We start from the raw sequence: 22,271 nt of genomic DNA, 5'->3' as shown, positions 1-22,271 counted from the left end.
AAGGCCACAAGTGAGGCTGACCGGCATGAAGTGTTTGCCGTTACAGAGCAGACTCAGGTTTCATGTGCACTCTGGTCCAGTTTTATACTTAGGTTCAGAGTGCAGCAGGATGCTCCCTGGTAAAATGAATCCACGCCACCCATCACACATCCTTACATCCAGGGAAGTCCTGAGCAGGGTGGAGGCAGGTGTTTCAGGGATGCTGAGCATGTGCACTCTGGCCTGGCTGGGGGAGCTGGCCCCTCTGCAGTCCTCCCATGCTGAGGCCTGGGGACCTTGTGGGTAATGCAGGGGCCAGAGCAGAGTGAGTGCTGGCCAGCCTGCCCAATGCGCCAGTCATTCCAGCAGTCACTCACTCGTTCATGCAACAAATATTTATGCTGTGCCTTTTGTTACCAGATACTGCTCTGGGGCCCTGGCTGAAAAAGGACAAAACCATGGCTCTAGGATGCTGACAGCATATAGCAGCGAATCAGACAACGGTAAGAATAGAAAATGCTATTATTGCGTGCCAGTCTCTGTTCTGAGTGCTTTACGCATTTCACCACTCTGTGAGGCAGGCACTACTATTAACCCCAACCTACAGGCAAAGAAACTGAAGCACAGAGGTCAAGTAAGCTCCCCAAGGTCACTGGCTTGGAAGTGGAGGACTCAAGGATTTGAACCTAAGTAATACAGAGCCCATGCTTTCAACAATTACACTCTGCCGCAAAATAAATACCAGCTCTATGTTATATTAGGAGGTGATAAGTTCAGTGGGAAAAAAACGAAAGCAGGATAGGAAGTGGTGGAGTGTTTGTGCGGGAGGCGGTGGTTTATATTTTTAATTACAGTGGTCAGGAAAATCCTCAATCTGAAAGGGCCACTTGAGCAAAGCCTTAAAGGAAGTAAAGAAGTGAGTTACGCAAACATGTGGGGAAGAGCACTCCAGGGAGTGGATAGCAAGTGCAAAGGCCCTGAGAGGGAGTAAATCTTCTGTGTGGGGGGAGGTTTCTACCCCACCAAGAAATTCTCTGACCCCAGCTGAGTGTTGTACAATTCGACTCAATTCTGACACTATCCACCCAAAGATAGTGCCAGATTCCACAGTCGAACAAGCCTACCCCTCCTCCCATTTCAGATGCCAATCACAAATGCAGGTTGTCACCTGTGCTTCTGACCCATTGGAGATTCCAAGGACCCCCTCCTTGGGTTTGATTAATTTGCTACAGCAGCTCACAAGAAACATTTTACCTACTGGATTACCAGTTTATTATAAAAGCATATGACTCAGGAACAGCCAGATGGAAGAGCCGCATAAGGCCAGGTATGGAGAAAGGGTGCGGAGGCTCTGTGACCTTTCTGAGCACACCACTCTCCCCAGATCTCCACATGTTCACCAACCTGGAAGCTCTCCAAGCCCCATCCTTCTGAGTTTTTATGGAGGCTTTGTTACATAGGCACAATTGATTAAATCATTGGCCATTTGCAACTGATTCAACCTCCAGCCCCTCTCCCCTCTCCAGAGGTCAGGAGGGTGGGACAAAAAGTTCCAACTCTCTAATCACATGGTTGATTCTCCTGGCAACCAGCCCCCATCCTAGGTGTGATCCAAAAGTCACCTCATTAACACAGCAAGAGACACCTTTATCATTTTCATCACTTAGGAAATTCCAAGGGTTTTAGGAGCTCTGTGCCAGAAATGGGTCAAAGACCAAATACATATTCTTTATTATAAGTCACAATATCACAGGGAGCCTGCCTGGAATGTGAAAGGGTATCTGAATCACTGCATTTGTGATTGGCTAAAGTGGAGGGAGAGGAAAAGTAGAATGAGATGAGACCAAAGAGGTAACGGAGTTGGGAAGTCATACCACGCAGGGACCTGGATGGCATAATGAGGACGTGGGGTATTTTCTGAATGAAATGGAAGCTGTGGTAGACATTATGCTTTTTGCTAAGTATTTCCCATCTTCTCCCTTCTGGCCTCACGATAGGATTGCCCTTCCTTATCCCTTTGAAGCTATGTGTGGCCATGTGACTTGTTCAGTCAACAAAATGGGAGCAGAGGTGATGTGGTCACTTTCAGGCAGAAGCTTTGAACTAGAAATAAGCATGATTGGGTTAAGTCACGGAGATTTTGGTGGTGTTTGTTACCTCACGGTAATCTAACCCAAACTGACTGATAGAGATTCCAAAAGAGGGTTTTGGGAAGAGGAGTTTTGGCAGGATCATTCTGGCAGCAGGTGGTGTTCAGAATGAACTGAAGGAAGACAAGGTTGGAAGGAGAGAAAGAAGTCTAGAGAGTATTGCTATAATTTAAGTGAGAGATGAAGACGATAGTCTACTGATCGTAGGTAATACCGGAGATAATGAAAAGTGATCACATTCTACATGTGTTAAGTTGAACCACTAGGATTTGCTAATGAATTAGACATTGAGTGGAAAAGAAAGGAGTGAAAGATGACCCCAAGGTTTTGGGTGTGGGCAACTAGAAGGATGAAAACGCTCTCAACCCTCCAAACCACTCCCTCCATGCAACATACACACACACTCACACACGCGCGCGCATAAACATTTCACAAAAAGAACTATTTTTTGTTTGGCAGGCAGAATGCCTGAAATTTCACCATTGAAGAGTCAGTCCTCTTGAACAAGCATTGCCCTTTTCAAGCAGCTTATTTAAAAATGAAAATACCCAGTAGAGAGGTTGCTTAATGTGGATTGATTGATTTTAGCAACTTGCAATTCAAAGACACCCTTGAAATCATCCAATCCAAGCATCTTGTTTTATGTGAAGAAACCAATGTCCAGAGAGGTAAATGATCTTGCCCATGGTCATGCAGAAAATTGGAGTTGAGCTGTGATCCAAAGAGAAGGACTCCTGACTCCCAGCACATTGCTCTCTCCACTGCCTCCTGGGCAGCCTGGGCAAGGGGCTCCTGGCTGTGTGTGGATTTTGGAGGGGATGTAGGGAGCAGAGGATGTAAAAGGAGCATTGCCTCATTCACTATTTTGTGTGCACCAGTCCTGAGCAGGACTCAAGGAGTATCTTCTTTCAAGGTTGCAAACCCTTCCATCACATTAACCTTGACTTCACTGGTCCTGAGCCAGACCAAACCTGAGAAGAAAAATTATTAAAAGGAACTGAAAAAAATACATCCTGTTCAACTCTGTGTGTGTGTGTTTGACACTTATCAAGCATGGAGCACATTAAAGGGCCTTCTGCCCTCTGTCTTGTTGGTGTATTCCTGCCCCGCCAGCTTTGTGTCACTCTTCTTGCAAAGCATTCTTTGAGCTTCTCCCCATGGGTCGGGCACAGCTAAAAACAGACACTGCCAACACGCCTCTTCGTATCCTAGGACATTGTATCCTAGCACACCAACTAGAATCGTTTGTATTATGCATTTTTATGTCATGCTTGAAATTTGCAAAGTGCCTGACTATAATTTTTATTAGATTTTTACTGTTAGACGTACCTTTTAAAACAGCTATTTGAAACCATTAACACTGAAACCCCTCTCTGACTTTTGCAAATCTTGGACAACGGGCATTTTTAGTGACTTTGTCTTAGACCTACTCTGGGGTCTAGGGAAGCCAAACCCCCTTTTTAGGTAGTTAGTGACCAGAAGGTCCCCACGCGTGGCAGAGGGTGAGAGGCAACAAGGAGGTTTAGACCTCAATCTCCTCTTCTAAACAGAAGGCAGAGAAGAACCTGAAGAGAAAAACATAGCAAAAGAGATGCACAGCCTTAGAGGCCAAATAGCAACTCTCAGGGCCATTGGGAGCTGCAGGACAGCTTGTAATGTTTACCAGGCCCCAGTATTGGAAAAATGTGTAGAATAAACTGAAATCGTGTTAACTTTTCCTTCTGAAGTTTAAATGAATATCTGCAGTGTATAAAAGCATTGAAGAGTATATCAAAGCTTATAAAAATGTTCACTAAGACAGAGTGTTTCTAATGATTTTGCTTTCACTGGAGAAGAAATGCCCCCTTAAAAAGGCATACTCTATGCTTCATTCCTCTTTTGAAAGATCTGCAAATACTGCACTAGGTAAACTTCCCTTTCTTCCAACCAAACCAATTGTGTCTTCCCCTGCACACGTGCAAGGAGTTTGGAAAGACTGCTAAAGCCACACGTCAACAACGTGACATTATGCATTGCTTCTGGACACACAGCCTCTTTCATATATTAACTGCATTCTAAATTCCATTAATGACAATGCCATATGTGCTATTTTCAGTTTTTACCCCCATTTACTCATTTATTCCACTCTAACAGATCCCAGCTGTTATTGAAGAACAGTGTTTAAGTCCTATTACAACAAAGATTTCTCTATAACGAATGCTCCAAACAATGGCCCATTTCTTGGAATAATTGTACTCAATTCAATTTAACAGCTATTACTGAAGACGAATTTTGCCAGGTACTGTATGTACTTAGCTCTGCTGAGGCAGAGATGAAAAAAGCTGATTATCTGATTTCAGAGGGCACAACACTTGAAATGACAAATTCCAACACAACAAAAGAATTGTGGTTGCCCCTTGAACTTTATTCTGATGGGACATAATATCGAATTCTAAGCGGGGCCGGTGGTTTTACCCTATAGGAATTTTAGGTTATTTTTTTCTTCTTTTTCATTTCTGCAGTGTTTGGTCAGGGGTCTGATGGTTCCTATGTTCTGTCACAGGGATGAGTCCTTCAGGAACTTTCGTTCCTCTGCAACAACACAGATTCACTTACAAGGGGGACTGAGGAGGCCTCCTCGTCACCTTAATCACACTGACCAGGTCTGACACTAGAATATTGGCATTGACACCACATGGCTGAATTAGGATTTATCTGTACCAAGCATATACCAGATGCAGCATTTAACCCCCGCTCCACCCCATCCTAAGACCTTGGGAGCAAAGCAGCTCTCTGTTTCATCCCAGGCCAGTGAGACGACATCACACATGGGAGCTTTTCTTCTTGGGCCTCTTGTGCAGGCATTTTTTCCCTCACCACAAAATGTTTTTCTTTTTTTAAAAAACGAACTTGTTGCTCCAACCGGCTTGGTATCTGGCTCTGGGTCCAGAACTTGAGAGTAAATGGTGAAGTTGAAATGTATTTCTGGATTCTGTGGTTTCAAAGCGGTTATTCTTTCCAAACCCAGGGTGGGCCCTCTGCAAAACTGTCAGGTTGGAGAAGTCTGCCTCTCCCTGTCTCTTGTCACCCCTCGCTTGATCTGAGCAGAAGGAAGTGAGTCTATGGAATCCCATAATGGTGGCTTTATAGGGCACTCACTATGTGCTAAGAACATCCCACAGGGCCTGACCCACACTGTCATATGTAAACCTCCCGATATTTCCATGTGCATCCCTGACCAGGATCCTCCTCCTCCTCTGAGGAATCCAATGCTCAGAGCGGTTAAGTACTTGCCCAAGGTCACAAAGGTAGTAAACGGCTGAGGCAGGCTGGACTCAAACCCAGGAGAAAAGAATATTGAAGGCCACTGGTCCAATCTCTAGGCCCAGACAGCCTTCTGTCAAATGCCAGCCACATTCTTTATGCTACATAATACAAAGGCATGCTACTTTCTAAAAAAGACAAAGAAAATTTCTCGGAAAAAATATAACTCGGCTCCAACAGAGGTATTCCCAGTCCTGGCATCACATCATGTAAGCCCAGGACTCACTTCTCCCCTGGCATGGGGACTCGAGCCCTTGCTGGAGACATCGCGGGTGCAGGCAGCAGGAACATACACTGCTCTGCGGGGCCAGAGAAGCCTGTCTGTCAGGAAGATGCCTTCCCCTAATGCACTTCCTCCTTAATGAAAATAACATTTTGAAAGTAAAATTATACAGTGTGTAGAATAAACAGTACAACAATAGCTGTGATTAATCTGTCAGAGATTGTATAATGTGATGCTAATAGGAAGAAATAAACTCCAGTTGAAGATCAAAGTCATCTCTGCACATGGGGAACTTTTAAAATTAGAATGCCGATGCATGGATCTCCATACTGAAAGAATGAGGGATGAGAGACAGCCTGAGGACCTTCCACCACCCAGAGGAGCTGGGAGCCTGCAGAAGAGTCCTAGTCTGCAGCCTCGCCTCCTGTGGTCCCCAAGCATCTGGCAGCCCCTCTTTCTTTAACCTTGTGACAGTCACTCAAGCCTCCCTCAGTCCACCTCGGTACTGCTACAATCCATCCGGCTCAGCCCGTGACCGGGCACTTGGTGGGGTGGCTGTGCACATGGGGCATGTGTGCATGGGGTGTGGTGGAGGAGGACATGCACCCAAGTCTGTGTTGAGCACCCACTAAACAGAGCCTCTCCTACACCTTATGAGCAGGCATCACTTTAATTGACAGGTGTCAATTGACAGGTTGGGCTCAATAAGCAAAGGAAGTGGAATTAGGAACGCAGATCTTTCTGGTTCTAAAGCCTGGGCTTTTTTTGCTCCTCTTAGGGAAAGGTATAAGCTAAGGCAGAAACTGTGATTATGCATAATTTACTTACATCCTACAGAAAAGCGAATAGAGTTGAACTGCATGTAAATATGCAGTTAAGCAACAATTAAGAATGGAGCACCTACTGTGTGCAGGCCCTGTGCTAGGTGCTGGGGATGTCATGGCTCCCGCCACCCCAGAGAGAAGCTTGTACGGGGAGAGCGAAGGAGGACGAACAAGCAGACGGGCCTTCATAATCAAGTGTGAATGCCCTGGAGGCCCAATCAGAGGGGCGATGGGGCCACAGAGGAGGGTCCTACCCCAGACTGGGGCCGTCAGGCTGCTTCTAAGTCCTATCTGCACTGAGGCCTCAGAGATGAGGTGGGGTCAGCTTAATGAAGGGGTTGGAGGACAGGGAAAATGTCCCAGGAAGAAGGAAGAGCATGTGCAAAGGCCCAGAGATGAGAAAGCATAATCCATGGATGTCTATATAATTCATCTCTGAACAAAGGAGAAATGACTTCAGGGGTCCCCCACAGATTCTGTGTTCCCCCAAATATCTCCTTCACTCAATTTACAAGTTAGCTCTCCCAGTTTTGAGCCAGCTCTGTTGCCCACCGAAACGCAGACACCTCTGAGAGAACCAGTGGATTTCAGTCCATTTCATCTCAGGGCCAGTGAGAATCCCAGGCTGCTTCCTGAGAGTAGAACTGAGACCTAAGGGTAATCACAGGTCCCCCAGAGGGAGACAATTTTTGCCAGACTCAGTTTGGCAGAAAGGAAGTCCTGCTGGAGCCAAGACTCTTGTCAAAAAGCTGCTCTTTGCAGAGGTGATGCGTGTCCCACATCTGCCAAACCTGCAGCATCGCAGCCAGCAGCTGTGCACCAAGGAGGCACAACAGCAGGACTGCAAGGGGTCCAGGAACCCCCTGCCGCTCCCAGATGGCTGCTTGCTTAACAGGAATACAGCCTGGAACTGAGTGGGACTAAAGGGGCACAGACAGGCTCATGGTGGAACTAAACTAGTAAACTAGCCAGCACCCCTGAGTGGTGTACAGTCTTCTTAGCTTCCAACATACTGACAAAAAATGATTTGAGAGACCCAAGACTTGGCTCTTAAAGAATTTTCCCAAATATCAGTCAGTAAGGTGCAGTACTGAAGGCATGGGCTTTCTAGGAGACCTTTGGGATTACTGCAGCTGGGATGCAAAGAGAAAGGAGTCAATAGTCACTTTTCCATATCCAGAAGAGGATTTTTGAGTCCACAGCAAGACTATGGTTTCGAAAGCCAGGCATTCTCAGGAGAATAAAAAGAGTTTTCTGAATTCCTTAAGCTCCCATTAAAATATTACAAGCCAGGCGCGGAGGACTTGATCGTAGAGTGTCACTATCAGCCCAGGGTGGAGAGAGTGCAGGCTGCAAAGGGAGAGGAGTTCTGCCTGAGAAGAGGAGGAGGAAAGAGCATTCCCCTCCAGCCGCAGAGGGGAGACTGGAAAGGGGAAAGACAGGACAGGACAGGTGACCATGCCCAGGGTCTCATTTTCCCTCACTCTGGGGCCTGCCCTGAAGATGGGTGAGTATCAGAGAGATAGAGACAGTGTGCAGAGACTGACAGCCCTGACACCTTTCCTGACCTCCAGACTCCTATGTTGCACGTATGCTCTTGAATGTCCCACACGTCCCAGAAAACCCTAGACGGAAGACCTCTGCTTCCCAGCCCACCCACAGGCTCCATCATCAAATGCCCCATCTCCATAGTGGCCATCCCCATTTACCTGGTCAAGCAAATTGGGAAGCCACGGAGATCCAGGAGACCCCTTCCTCTCCCTCATCCCCTCATCCCCTCATCCAACCACTCCCCACATCCTGACAAATTTACCCCCTGAATTTATTTTGAATGCATCTCCTCTCTATGCTTAGGTCCCAGTGCCCCACTCAGGCCGTCATCATCACTGATCACTTGGATCTGAACTTTATGTTTCAATCCAAATAGAGCAAACTGGAAGGAGAGAATGGAAGACTCTGGGGCATCAGGCTAACAATGTGCAGTATAGGGTACTGGTGCCACTGCCCAGATCCCCTCAGATCTGGCTGTTGTGTGCATGCTGATGGCCTTTTTCTACAAGCACCTGGGGACTTTCTCTGGCTGCAAGAGTGTGTTCAATGAGTACAGGAGGCAGACTACCAGTGGGGGGTAGGGAGGGATTATTCTCCTCTCCCCAAAAGAGCCTTCAACCAATTTTGAATGGGAGTTGGTGGATAAATACCCCAGCTCCCTCACTCCTCATGAGAGATGACACTGAGGAGTGACCATTCTGCCTAGACAGGCGGAATGATTATAGACCCCAGGTGGTCTCCATATCTTCCATGATTTAGTCTCTCCTTGACTTCACCCATGACTGCTCTGGCTTCATCTCCTGCCACTTCATGCCCTATTAATTCTGAACTGACTGCAGCTTCCTGCATGCACCATGCTGTTTCACACTTGTACACCTTAGTTTCAGCTGTTTCCTCTGTCTGAAAGGATGCTCTTCCCAACATTCTTCCCTGGCTCTTACTCACGCTTCCAAGTTTAGGTCAGGCAATACCTCACTTACAAATATTCATTAAGCATTGGTTCTGTGCAATACAGAGGGCTGTCGAAGTACCTAGAAAGGGCCCCCAGTCCTGACTTGGGGGATTAGGAAAAGCACCCCATCAGAAGTATCATCTAAGATTCTAAGAGATGAGTCTCAAAAGAAGAGGAATGGGTCAGATGAAGAGGGCATGATAGTTTCTGAGGCACTGGAAATGGCATGCAGGGCCCAGAGGTGCCAGCACAACTTGCTAAATGAACTGAAAAAAAAAATTCACCTAGGCTGGAGCTGTAGCAAAGGAAAGAAAGCAGCAAGAGGGGAAGATGAAGCGGCATGAGGGCCAGATGACACAGGGCTTCATAAGTCCACTTCAAAGAATATGGAACCAACGCTAGTATGATGCGACAACAATGAAGAGTCCCTGAGGCTCTAAGTTGGTCAAATGCTCCATCCGGTGAGCTTGCTTATCTTCCCTGGGATATGTCTTATCAGTTACCTATCTGGTTCCCCATGGGATAGCAAGTTCCCATATGATAGGGAACATTCCTTCTTGATCTTTTTTTCCTTGTACCTAACACAGATCCTGTCCCAGAACAGGATCACAATGAATGCACAAGCTAGACCACTGAAGTGACAGAGAGCCAGCCAGGACACAGTGGAGCCCACCTATCCCAGACTCCCCCACAGGAGCATCACAAAGGAAGGCGTGAGGCTCCTGCCTGCCTCAGCACCACAGAACCCTAACTGTCAACATAGTGCCAGGTGACAGGAAAGAGCAGCTTCGATGCTCTACAGGCAGAATTTGATCAGTGGGGGGCCTGCCCCAGGGCATCTCTCGGGTGGCCCCAACAGGAAAGCCCTGACGCCAGGGCTGGTGGGAGCTTCATAGTGAGGATTTGGATGAGGACTGGGGAGAAGAAGCAGCCCTGTGGAGGCTCATGAGGAGCACTGAGGGCTTGCCCTCATGCCAGAGCAGCAGGAGAACCACAGAAGTGACTGAAGTCAGCACCCACGAAGACCCAAGCTGGGCTGTCCACAAGGTGGCCATGGGGTCATTGGAGGCCCTGTGGGGACAGAGCTGGACCAGTCTGAGAAGCTGGAGGCCCACAGCTGCCTGGATCAGGAGAGCAGAGGATAGAGGATACTCTGCTGGGGGCTCACTCGACTCTCCTGGCAGCTAGTGAGAGCCCTGCCCGTGTCACTGTGGCCGGTTTCTTACCGGTCTCACCCTCCTTTCCAAATCGAGCTCGCTGAAATCACAATTTCCTTTTTATGGGTCTGGTATGTAATGTACACTAGATAAATATTTATTAAATGGATCAAGCAACATACTAGAATTTAAGTTCCACGTGGCTAGAGGCTGTTCTGTTCACTTGCTGAATCCCCAGCACCTAGGACAGGACTGGTGCACAGCAGGTGCTCAGCAATTACTTAATATATTTAATTATAGAATTATAAGTAATTACAGTTACTATGGCTCAAAGAGGATGGCTCTTTCTCCCAAGGTCACAGCACCTTAGTGGAGAAATAGGATGGATGAGTAAACCTCCCCAGTTCCCAGCTGGTCGCTTTCCTGGGCTGCAGTGCCCCCGCTGGAGAAGAGCTGAACTGCCCTGAGCCCACTGCGATTCCCAGACCTGTTCCAATGGTGAGATCTGCCTGGCGACTGCCGCTGGGTTATGACCCAGGACTGGATGGAGGTGCTGAGGGTCCGAGGTGGCATGGCAGCACAGTCCTTGCTAGAGCCTGTGCAGGTGGTCTAAACCAGAAGAGAGGTAGCACTTTGCACACATGGACACTCAAAATGCTAGTGACTCAGGAGCCTGCGTGAGAGGTCAGGGCTGAAGTCGGGGGTGGAATCATAAGATTAGGAGGGAACACCTGGAAGAATGAGAGCAGAGAAGAATGTAAAGCCCCAGGACTGAGGCGTGGGAGGCATATGCATGCTGAGGGCAGACGGCGACATCAGAGGGAGATGGTAGGCCAGGACAGTCACAGAAGCCTTGAAGGGAAAGTGTTAGATGCAGGAGGTCCTTGGGAGAGGAGGCTGAGGACTGGCAAAGTCCACTGAACTTGGCTGAAAGGAAGAGGAGGCCTGGGGTTTTACAGCAAGAGCTTCATGGCTTGGCTCAAATCTCCACCCAGCCAGTTGACCAGCCACGAGTGACTTAGGCTGAGCCAGAGACTTACCTCTTAGAGCTTCAGCTTCCTTATTTATAAATGGATGATACCTACTGTTGGGGCCTGTAAAATGCTTTGCCCAGTGCCTGAATCAAGGGAGGCACTCAATAAATGCTGTGATTATTATGTTGGTGGCAGTGTTGTTACTGCAACTGGTGACCTTTAAGAAGAAAATATCAGTTCAGTAGGGGGAAGGGAAGGGAAGGGGAAGAGGATGGGAACCAGATTGCAGGAAGTTAAGGGGAGCCAAGGAAACGGTGGGTGTAGATCACTTTGCTGAGGAATTTCATAGTGAAAGGAAGTTGAGAAATCCAGTGGTTGGGCAGCAGGAGAGCCAGCAGTTTCTTTAAGAGAGAAAAAGCAAGTGGAGGCTCACAGGCAAAAGGGAGGGAACTTATAGAGATGGAGAAAGCCAGAAGCAGGCCCCAGGAGTGTGCAGGGATGGCCTCTTGGAGGAGAAGCAGGAGCCCGCCCCCAGCGACTGCCAGCCCCGTGTTCTCTGCACCCTGGCCTGCCTGTGTTCCTTTACCAGCCTCCCCCCAGAGGCCCTTGAGGTCTTTCCCTCAGCCTCTTTCAGAGAGTGTGGTCGAAAGCAGGCTTGCCTAGAGGTCAAGAGGCCAGAGCTCTGGTCCTGACCCAGGCCATTTGTACTTGGCTGAGCCCCTGTCCTTCCTGAGCCCTTGTGGCCTTCTCCATAAATGGAGCGATCATCTTGGTGATTCTGTAACCATGTCATCTCACTAAGCATTATAAAACATTTCCTCTTCTGAAGTTTTTCTCCACTCTGATTAGAAGGAAGGAAAAAAAAATCTCTGAGCTGAAGCTATCACTTCCTCCCGCAACTGGGACAATATTTCTGTTTCACACGTATTGCGAGCAGATCCGGCGATTCCATCAGTACTGGCAGATCGCTGCTGAGCCACCTGGTGTTTTAAATAGCATGTGCACTTTGTCCTGGCCTTCTGGAACGAAGCAAGAGAGAAGCAGGAGCTTTGTGCTGGGCAGAGTGTTGCTGTGGATGAGGCACTCAATGGCTGCAGGCTTCTGAATCCTCAGAAATAACAACAATTACTGTGCACACCACAATCTGTCCTCCAAGGCAGCAAATGCATCAGCTGCTGGTTATTTTGATACCCTGGATAAAAAGCTCTTTCGAGAAAATCTAGTGCAGAAAAACATTCTTATCCTCTGCTTCTCTGCACCACTCCCTCTGCCCACTGGTCTCTCAGCTGTTTCTCATTCCTGTAAATGTAGTGCTCCAGGCCTTAAGGTCCTTCTCTCAATGACCCAGGAGAAGGACATTTCCATCTGGGCCCTTCATGAAAGTCAAGGAGGCAAGAGAAGAGACACCTGGCTATGGTCTCTGTGCAAAGGCCAGCCTGATCTGGAACCTGCCAGAAACCAACCCAATGTGGATGGGTTGTCTGACAGCCACAAATGGCTCTGAACATTGTTGGATTCAGGCAGCATTTACTGAGCACCTACTGTGTGCCAGGCCCTGTGCTAGGACCTGGGGAGACTGTTATAAACACGGCCAGGGCCTAACAATCCAGCCCCCACTAGAACATGAGCTCTCTGAGAACACTACCTCAGCCATCTCACGGGGCCTAGCACATACTAGCCTCTCGATAATTAATCTTCACAGTGTTTGTTTTTTATAGGTTCTTATTTACTCAAGATCCTTAAAGTTCAGGGACAGAAACAGAGCCAGCTTAGGATGGAAAGGAGCTCTTATTAAAGCAACATGTGTCATCAGAATATGACCGACAATTAGGGGGGCAGGCATCTCGGCTCCTATGCTGCTTACATCATTTTTACATTTCTCTCTTACACACCACATGAAAAAGAACCACAAGTGCCCCCAAATCCTTTTGTCCTTCTGGGTGACACCCCAAGGACACATGCAAAAGCTCTGCATTCAACAACCAAATTCTCTGTTCTTCTAAAATTTTCAGCTTCATCCCTAGATCCTTGGGCAGCTATGATGTAAGGCTTAGGGCTGGCGCTTTCAAACACATTTATACGTGACATGATTGATGAATGAATTTGTCCTGTTGTCAGGAAATTCCTTTGTTTAATTGACGATGATAAATTTCCTAATGGATCATGCAGTATCTGATGTGACCTCTGCAGAGAGGGGCATTTACAGGGTCCCCAGTCGCCTGCACTCACCTCCAAAGTATGTTCATCCACCAGTCTGTATCTGAATAACTCAGAAGTGGATGGGTCTTTGCTGGGAAATACGAGGCTATGCCAAAGCTAAAGCTGACTTCAGTTCTGGGGCTTTCCTCCTGCCTCATCCTTCGCAGAGCATGCATCAATGGGGCGAACTTAGGTATGGGGACAAAGGCGAAAACAGGAAGAACTGGAGACTGCAGACCAATCTGTGTCAAGGGAGTTGGAAGTGCCTAAGCAGGGCCTTGCTTGCTCAAGTGCCCTCCACTGGAGGTAAAGGGCCACCGTTGGACTTATAACAGGAACTCCCATGCCTCACTAAATCCTGGCACCTAAGAGTGACCTTCCCCTGAATTGTGCTGGCATGGCTTCACCAACAAGGGAGACTCACTTCCTCTCCCTGTCTCTGCCTCTCTGCCTCTCTTCCCACTTGGGTCCTCCTTCATGGCGTGGGGCACAGGGTGAGGGGTCAGCATGCAATTTGCTCAAGGAAGGAGGGAAGGCATCTGACTGAGCTCAACACCGTAGGGAGTTGGCATGTGAATTTTCAAAGCCTAGGAATCCCCCAGAACGTTATTACAGTTACTGATGCACACCTGGTGAAAACTCGGACTTCAGGGGTACTTCTGCCTTGCTAGTCTGGGGCTGAGGTGGGAAAGGGCAGGCCATGGGTCAGGTAAGCTCCCCTGTCAGGCTCTGAATCCATGGAACACAAGAAATCTTGGAGGACCAGTCAGGAGATCGGCCTCACTTAAATCCGCACTGCGGGGATAAACAGGAATTTGGGTAGGGCCTGGGGTGGCGCAGAAGGCTGGCTGTCCATAGTTTAGAGTCATAGACCCCTTGCAAAACTGATGAAAGCTGCAGACTCGCTACTCAGAAATATGCACGCACTACACACATACAAATTTGCCTACAATTTCAGAGGGGTCAGGGACCCCAGGAAGCTTCCAGAATCCAGGGCCTCAAGTTAAGGTCCTGAGTGTAGATCCTGACGCCTAAGTCCTCTGCCCCTTGTCCCCAAGCCAGACTCGCCCCTGCCCGGGGGTCTTCTAGCCGGTTCCGGTTCTTGGAGTCCCTGCACCTGTCCGGAGCTCCCCCGGGTGCTTGCTTCTCCCGGCGTGACAGGAAGCGTCCTGGGCAAAAAATTCTCTCAGCTTCTCTCTCCGCTGTGAGGAGCAGCCGAAGCCTGGGGCTCGAAGGGTAACTCCAGGTGGACCCCCGAGATGTTGGCGGTAGGCAAAGGAGGGGGAAGGGCAGGGACGTGCGGGAGGCTCCGGGGAACTCCGCCTACCCCCAGCCTGGTGGTGTCCGGGGCCAGCCCCACCGCCTGGTGCCCCAGAAAACCGGCGTCTGTGCTTCGCGCGCGCGGCCCCTCCGGCCCCTGTGCGTTTCTCTTTGACCTCTGGAGGTTTGAATCCTTCCCTGGCTGGGTCGAGCCGGCTCTCCTGGGAGCGATTGATCTCTGGGCCCCAGGACCCCCTACAGCCGGGCACCTCCGCGCAGCCAGAGCAGGTGCGGGGCTGGGGCCGGAGAGGGTTGGAGTGGGGGGAAGGATTTGGAGCGAGTGACTCAGGAGTCCGGGAGGAGGGGCTAAAATTTCAAGAAGCCTGTGTTGAGCAGCTCGGCGCTTCGGCACGGCAGAGAGCGCCGGGAGCCCGAGGGGAGCGCAGCGGTGAGTCAGGCTGCCCCGAGCCGAGCGCCGAGAGGGGCGCAGCGCGGGCAGGGGCGCGGGCCGGCGTGGCTGGGCTCCCCGGGAAAGAGTGCATGCATCCCGTTCTGGCTAGATCTCCGGGCACCCCCGAGGCTCCCGCAGGCTGCAGTGCAGCTGTGAGACGAGCGTCCCGAGTGGGTGCAGGAGCGCGGGAGCCTGGGGGAGCGGGCCAGGCGGGGGAGCAACGCTCTCTCTGTAGTGGAGTTCCCGGTCTCCCGATGGCCCGAAGTCCGAGAGGCTACCCTGGCGCCTGCGCTAGACTACTAGCTCCAGGGCTAGCAGGGAACAGCGCGCAAGTGAGGGAGAGCGAATGAGCGTGGAGAGAGGGATGCGCGGGCTTGCGAGCGCGCCGGCCCGGAGGAGCGGTGGTCTGCGCCGCGGAGGGCGAGTGCACAGCGCGCGCGGGCTGGGGTGAGCGCCGAGTCTCGAAAGTGCTACGCTGCCCCCAGGTAAGGGGGCGAGCCGGGCAGGGCGCACTAGACCTGGTGCAGGGAATGGAGCAAGGGTCTTCGGGCTCCTCTGCGCGTCGCTGGAGGGCTGGGAGTCCCAAGGGAGGGCCCCGGGGCTTGATAGGGGAAGCCTGCGCGCCCAGGGACCCCCAAGGAGCCGCGGTGGACCCAGGTCGCCAAGGATCGGCGCTGCTACTTGGGTCACACGCCTCAGCTCCAGCTGTCTGCTGCCAGGTGTGGGAGACGCTGGCATGGAGGCGTGGGGCGGGACGCGCCTTGGGTCCAGGCGGCGAAGACCTAGGGAGGGAGAGAGAGGACACAGGGGTCAGGGAGCGGCATCTTTGAGCCAACGTAAACAAGCGGCTTCGCTCTGTTTGATTACAACTCTCCTTCCTTCAAGAAAAAAAAAAATCTTTGAGATTCTCATGAAAGGTGTTTTCTGCTTGAACTTTCTCTTCTCTTGTGACTTGAGAGATTAAAAAAGAGCTTGCTTGCTAGGCTGGTTTTTCCAAGTTGTTCCAGGTTGGAAGTTGTACGTTTGAAGGATAATTTATGGGTGTTTCGTGAATTAAAGTGTATTACAGCAAAGCCTTTTGGGTGCTGTGGGTATTAAGGAAAACTTAGTGCACGTTCCCAGCTGAAAACCAAAATAGTGCTCTCCTGGGTGCCTCTGCCCCATCTGTCATCTGAGGCCAATGGAAATCCTGGAGAAAAGGCACTTGATTAATTGTCCTGGCTCCATCCTCTAGGCGCACCCAGTGCCAATGCCAGTCCCTTCCTCCCCCCCACACACGCATGGCCAGCTGCATTCTGCAAATTCAGAAATGGTGGTGGAAGGCCCACCAGTGACTTCTCTCCCGAGTCCTCAAACTCTTGAAGCTGTCAGTTAAGTCCGCTGGAGGGGACTATTTCTCCCTCTCAGAGCAGTGCTGAGAGGGCCCCGGCAGTTGGCCCCTGCCAGCCCTTTTGCGCAGTGTTTACAGTTTCCTCCCTAACGTCTGAAACTCTCTCCCTCTGCAGAGCCACAGAAGAAAGGCTACATTAGGTCGGGTGGGTCTCCTCTGTGGAATAAGTCATATGTCAGCCTGGGCAACCCAAATGCCAAGCCATCATGGGCAGTGTTCCCAGAGGTTCAGGGGGTACCTGAGACTGGGGTTGGGGGAGAATGAGAGTGGTCTGGGGGCCAAGACTGGCCCTGCTGGCATTGACTCACAGAAGAAATGCTCATACTTGCGTGGGTGGAGGGGGAGGGGGTTAACATTACATGCTGGCCAACCCCTCCCCCTTGCTTTTCACAACATTTTTATGCAGGTGAAAAAAAGGGCAGCCTTGAAGGGAAAAATGTTAGGAGGCACCACAAATGGGAAACCAAGGTCTCTGGGGCATGGGGACACATGTTTTAGTGGAACTGTAGGAGTGCCTCAGAGGGTTTATAACCAGCTGCTGGTGCAAGGCCTTCCCTGGGCAGCCATCTTACCCCTAAAGCTGCCCAGGCCTCTAGAGAATTGGAAATCTGGGTCCACTCAGGGCAGTCATTCCTAGTATTGCTGACTCTTTCTGCACCCTAGCCTTTTTCAAGGAGTGAGCTTCCCACCTTCTGTTGCCTACCCCACATCTCCCCAACCCGGAGGGCCAGAAGGAGCAGGGTCTGAGGCTTCACACTCCCTTCTCTTCCATGGAGAAATCTGTGCCATGGCCAGGAAGGGGGCCCCAGCTGCCGACATCAGCAGGGAGGGTAGGGCATGGCAGGGCAGGGCCAGAGCCCGAGGGAAGTTTCTCATCATTACTGAGATTAAACTGATGAGAAAATCGCGCAACTTTACTTTTAAGTGAGTGCTGAGCACTGCTGCTGCACATGCACGGAGTGTCCTGTTGCAGCAGCAGCTGCATTGGAGCCCCAGAGAAACTCCAAAGGAGACACTCCTCTTCCCTACCATGCGTGGAGCAGGGGCAGGGCCCAGACTCCCAGGCAGACATCAGTGCCAGACGAGGGACCAGACGCCCCACCATTTGTCTTCTCCCAGTAAGAACTTGGAGGAACTTCTGAGTCCACAGCAGACCTTCGGGACCTTTGCTGGCAGCAGATACTCTGCTCTCAGGAGGCAGTGGAAGGCTTGCTGAGGATTCACTTAAAACCCGTGGACATCTCTGAGCAAACAACCCATGTTCCCAGAGGTTTTCTCTTTCTTTGCCTGGCCCCTCTGATCTTGCAAACCATCAGCTAAACCATCAGCTCCCAGCCTTAGCGAGTCCTGAGAAATCAACACTGTGATGGACCAGTTTCACAGAACAGCATATGATGGCATCAGGCAAATAAATGGAGATGAAAGACCCTTACCCAACCAGTTCCCAGGGACCTTGCTTCCTGACAGTGGGGAGACAGTTAACATCCTACCTCCAAATGGTAAAACTGGGATGGCCTCGAGGCAGAAATGCAGCTGAAGAAACGGAGACTTTGGGGTCACTGACCTTTCAGTTGGGTGTGCACAGGATGGCATTGTCACTATTTGAGCCAAGGAGGATAGACCTTCAGCCACAAAGTTTGGCCAAGACCAGAAAAATGAAAGCATACAATAAAGAAGAGTTTCTCATGCTGCATGATGTTTTCGTTATTCTTCTATGGGCTACTTTACATGTTTTTGAGGAGTCTTTATGGACTGTTGGCCTCAGACTATGACACAGTAGGAATCAGATTGAAACATTGAGATAATGTCTTGATATTTTTCTCCTGTATTTTGGGTCAACTTCCTGTGATAGTTTCCTGAATTGTGAGACAGGAGGGAAAGTAGCTTTGTGACCTTGAGCAAGTCACGAAACTTCTCAGGCTTCACATTCCCAATCTATTGGACAAGTGTATTGAATTAATAGTGTTTCTCATTGGGGCTCTTGGCATTTGGGGATAATTCTTTGTTGTGTGACCTATTTACATAATGCAGGACATTTGGTATCCTTACCTTACCTACTAAATGCCAGAAATCATGGTGATAACCAAAAATACCACCCGCCCCATGTACGAATAAATGCTTATTAAAAGGATATTACTGCTCTCAGTTGAGAACTCCTGTGAAAATTATCAATCAGAGCCTTTATTCCAGGCCCTACTGTCAGAATTTATTATTTATTAAATAATACATCTATTATTTAATCATGGAGTTGGGGCTTCTGAAGACCAGCCTGGGCTTCATCCTGCAAGAGCCAGCATATCAGGCTCCAGGAAGCCATTGGCAGGAACCTCGGTGCTGTGGTCCCTCCAGGCATCATCCTTTGCCTTTTCTCCATGTAGTGTGACTACAAATGACCCACATGAAAAGAAAACCAGAAAGGGTGGGGGGAAGGGACAGGTGGTATTAGAGCATGGCGGCTTCCTTGTCTGCCATATGCTGTTAAAAACACAGGCAGACTGCTTGCCCCAGGTGTCCACAGCACTGAGAGGAAATCCTTCCCTCCTTTACTAAAGGGATCACACTCTGGCCCCAGGAGGTCCCTTCCCTGAATGAGAGAACAAGGAAGCCGAATCCTCCCCAGCACTGGCAGCACTTAATGCAACATGAGTACATGTTGATATCAAATTAATACAACTGTGCCCAAGCTGTGAGAATAAATGGGAATCAATAATGTGACATTTGACTGAAACAAGTAGGCTAGCAATGCCAGGCTGGAGGGATGGTGCTTGTAGCCCTGGGTTTATTCTCAAGGAGAACAGCTCATGTTATCCTTACCTCTACCCCAAGATCTCACTGGAGAACAAAAAATAGAGCCCTTCGGTTATCATAGTGCAAAGGGTTAAAATGAATAGTATCTTTGAAGGATATTATAGGAACACCTACTAGCTACTCACCCCCAAGAAGCAGGAGAGAGAAAATTGTGGAAGAGTTAGGGCTGGCAGAGTTGGTAGCTGGTTCCTGATGAGCACCCCCACCACCACCAAAAAAAAAAAAAAGACATAGGAGACTTAGGGAAATCCCGGAATGAGGTTGAGACTGGTCTGATGATGCAGTCTGTCAGGTGGGACTAGCAACAATGCTTTCTGAATTGCCCAAGAGTGTGGCTAACCTCTTTCACGTGCGGAAAGTCTTTTTATTAGCAGTAGTATTAGTCAGAGTCAGACAGTCAGGATTTCCCTGAAAATTCACCACCAGGCTAAGCAGATGGAGATGTTTTGGCACTGCCTGTGGTGGCTTCTGCAGGTGGGGAGCCCCACAAGTGGAAGGATCTGGCTCTGAAGTCAGTGGGAATGAACGGCCCAAGCTTCACATAGAAGCCATTCCACGTGGAGGGCAGTTACAATCCACTACAACTGGAATAGTCTCCCAGTAACCACAAAGTATTTGCTATTCGGTGGAGATAGGCTGATTGTTCCATTTCCTTTGGCTGGTCCTTCAGTAGCCAGGGTTGGTGGTATGTATCATCTGTCTGCGTGTTGTATGTTGTTCCTAAGTGAGCGCGAGGAGGAACGTCTGGTGGAAGCCATAAAGCTCAGCCCAGATTGGGGGTGGAGGGAGCTCCCGTCTCAGCCCCTCATCACTGTGGATGTGAAATGTGGTTAAAGAGACTTGCATTTCTCACGTGCCCAGTCTGGTGAAATGCCATCCCTTGTTTGGACCTGAGCAGACCTGGCTCGGAGGTTAACACACTGGGGTACCACCTCATCCTTGTCAGTAAGTAAGTGTTGAACCCCCATGGTGTGTGGGAGATGCCAAGAGAGGCAGGCTCCCTTTGGGTTGTGATTTTGAATGAAGGACCAGTCATGCTGGGCTCTAAGCATAACTGGAGGCTGGACCAGATAAGCAGAGAGGAAGGAGATGAACCTCTAGGAGAGCAGAGATGCAAGAGGGTGTTGCACCCAATTTTCCTCTCCTGTGAAGCAGAGATAACAGTATTACCTGCTCCGTCGGGCTGTGGTGCACATGAAGTGGGATGATGTTGGTGGACACCAGCATAGGCCCTCAGTAGGCACTCAACAAACATGGGTTCCCTTCCCTCATGTTCTCCCTTAGTGGGGCTGACCCGAGGGAGTCCTCCTTCATGCTTGTTGCCTTCAGGTGGGACAGCATCAGCTTTGCCTGTTTTGCGTCTCTGTACATGTAAAGCGTTGCTGCATTTGGAAGAAGAAATCTTTTTGGTAGCATTGAAGCCTTCTCTAGGCAGTTACTTACCTACATTTTGGCGTTCTGTAATTAACATTCTCATTTTGATAGAATTTTAGCCAAACATTTCATCTTCTGAATTATCTTTGCCTCATAATGCCTGAGTAAAGGGAAACTTGTGGATGTTCTGCTGTAAATTTCTTTCAGAGGCAAACTTCTCCTGAGACTTTTATTTCAGAAATGTTATGCAATGCTCTCTAAATAAGGCATTTCTTGAGAATGGCCATTTGTACTGGCAGCTTTAAGAGTGTTTTGGTTCCTTACCCCGCATAACAACTCCTCCTCCAACAACTTGTTCTTTAAAATTTTATGTGTCTTATCAAGTTTACAAGAGAAGGAAGCAGGGGGAAGTGAATGTTTCTGTGGCAGCAGGGCATGTGTGCTCTCCCACACCAAGGGTCAGTGGCTGAGCAGCTGTTGCTGAATTGCATAACCTGTGGTTGAAGGGGGATGGTCCCCTCCCCACTGGGGAGGTAGGTCCACTGGATATCAGGCCACTGGATTGATTTTTCTTCTCCCCATTAGCATCTTTATTAATATGCTACCCAGAAGACCGGGCACTGTGATCATGATGATCCTGCTCAAGAAGCTTGCTCAGGAGTCAGAATTTAAATGGCTTCAGAGGCACATCAGATAATGTAAATGAGGTCGGTCCATGGACTGGCAGGGACTGCGGTAAGCTAGAGAGGGTATGCCCCATCGAAAGGGGATAGGCCATCTGTTGCTTTGTGGGATGGTAGATCCATTGGGGCCAGAGCTTCCAACTTTTTAAGAAAAGTCCAAACTTTGAGTATGAATGTATAATTTCTTCACTTGCAAGACATCCTTGCAGACCAAATGAAACCTGTCTGCAGGCTCTTCTATCTATCTTGATTAACACACTTTGGAGCAATTGAGAGCAGTATCAAAATGAGAACTAGCTGAAGAAGCACTAAATGTGTGGGTATAAGGGACTTCTGAATGACATGGTGCCCTCCAGGGACGCTTCCTGGAGGAGGGGAGGTCCTGCAAGGAGGATTTTATGGAAGAAGCCCTGGCGGAAAATCAGATGGAACTAGCTTCAGATCCAAGCTCTGCCTCTTATTGGCTCTATAACCACCTTACTTGGTTCCTCTAAGCCTCAGTTTCCTCGTCTGTAAAAGGGAGTCATAATCCCAATCTCAGAGGGTAGTTGTGAGGGTGAGGGGAGAGGATGCTGGAAAGCCCTTACTTAGCCCAGAGCCTGGAATGGAGCAAGTGCCCAGTAAGCCTGAGTTCCGCCCCTAAAGCTGGGGTGGGGGCGTTTAGCCAGCCCAGAGGACGTTATGAATGAAGGGCCAGAGGCACCGAGAAGGGCCCTCGTTGAGCTTCGTACACAGTTGCTTTTCAAGGACGTGGGCATCACTTACTTTTCCTGCCCCACGAAAAGGACGGTAGGTGTAGGGTATTTTTCTCCTCTCCCTGCCTTCTTCCTGCTTCTCCGCAAGTTGTTCTGTGTCAGAATCCCACCCTTTAAAACCTGACCTGGGCCACAGCAGAAAAACACAGCGCTACTCAGTAAGAAGGAAAGGTACTCCGGGAGGCTGTAGAGACACGCACGGCAAATATTTAAGGAATTCTTAGGAATAAAAAAAATT

The 22,271-nt window shown here is 49.5% G+C and overlaps 1 protein-coding gene across 2 annotated transcripts in view; it reads left to right on the top strand.

Moving 5' to 3' along the window:
- NGF (nerve growth factor) overlaps positions 1–22,271 on the top strand; it is a 122,516-nt gene that overhangs the window by 57,789 nt on the left and 42,456 nt on the right. Inside the window, exon 2 of one of the 2 annotated variants that reach the window (XM_046645170.1) lies at positions 400–482. The gene's annotated coding sequence lies outside the window, so the exon portion shown is untranslated. Of the gene's footprint in view, positions 1–399; positions 483–15,000; positions 15,021–22,271 lie in introns of those variants that run through there. The other variant, XM_046645172.1, reaches the window with a different exon arrangement.

Source organism: Equus quagga, chromosome 18, assembly GCF_021613505.1.
Source record: "Equus quagga isolate Etosha38 chromosome 18, UCLA_HA_Equagga_1.0, whole genome shotgun sequence".
In the NCBI taxonomy this organism is placed as follows: Eukaryota; Metazoa; Chordata; class Mammalia; order Perissodactyla; family Equidae; genus Equus; species Equus quagga.
The sequence above is the reverse complement of the archived record's forward strand: the minus strand, read 5'-3'. Positions and strand labels throughout refer to the sequence as shown.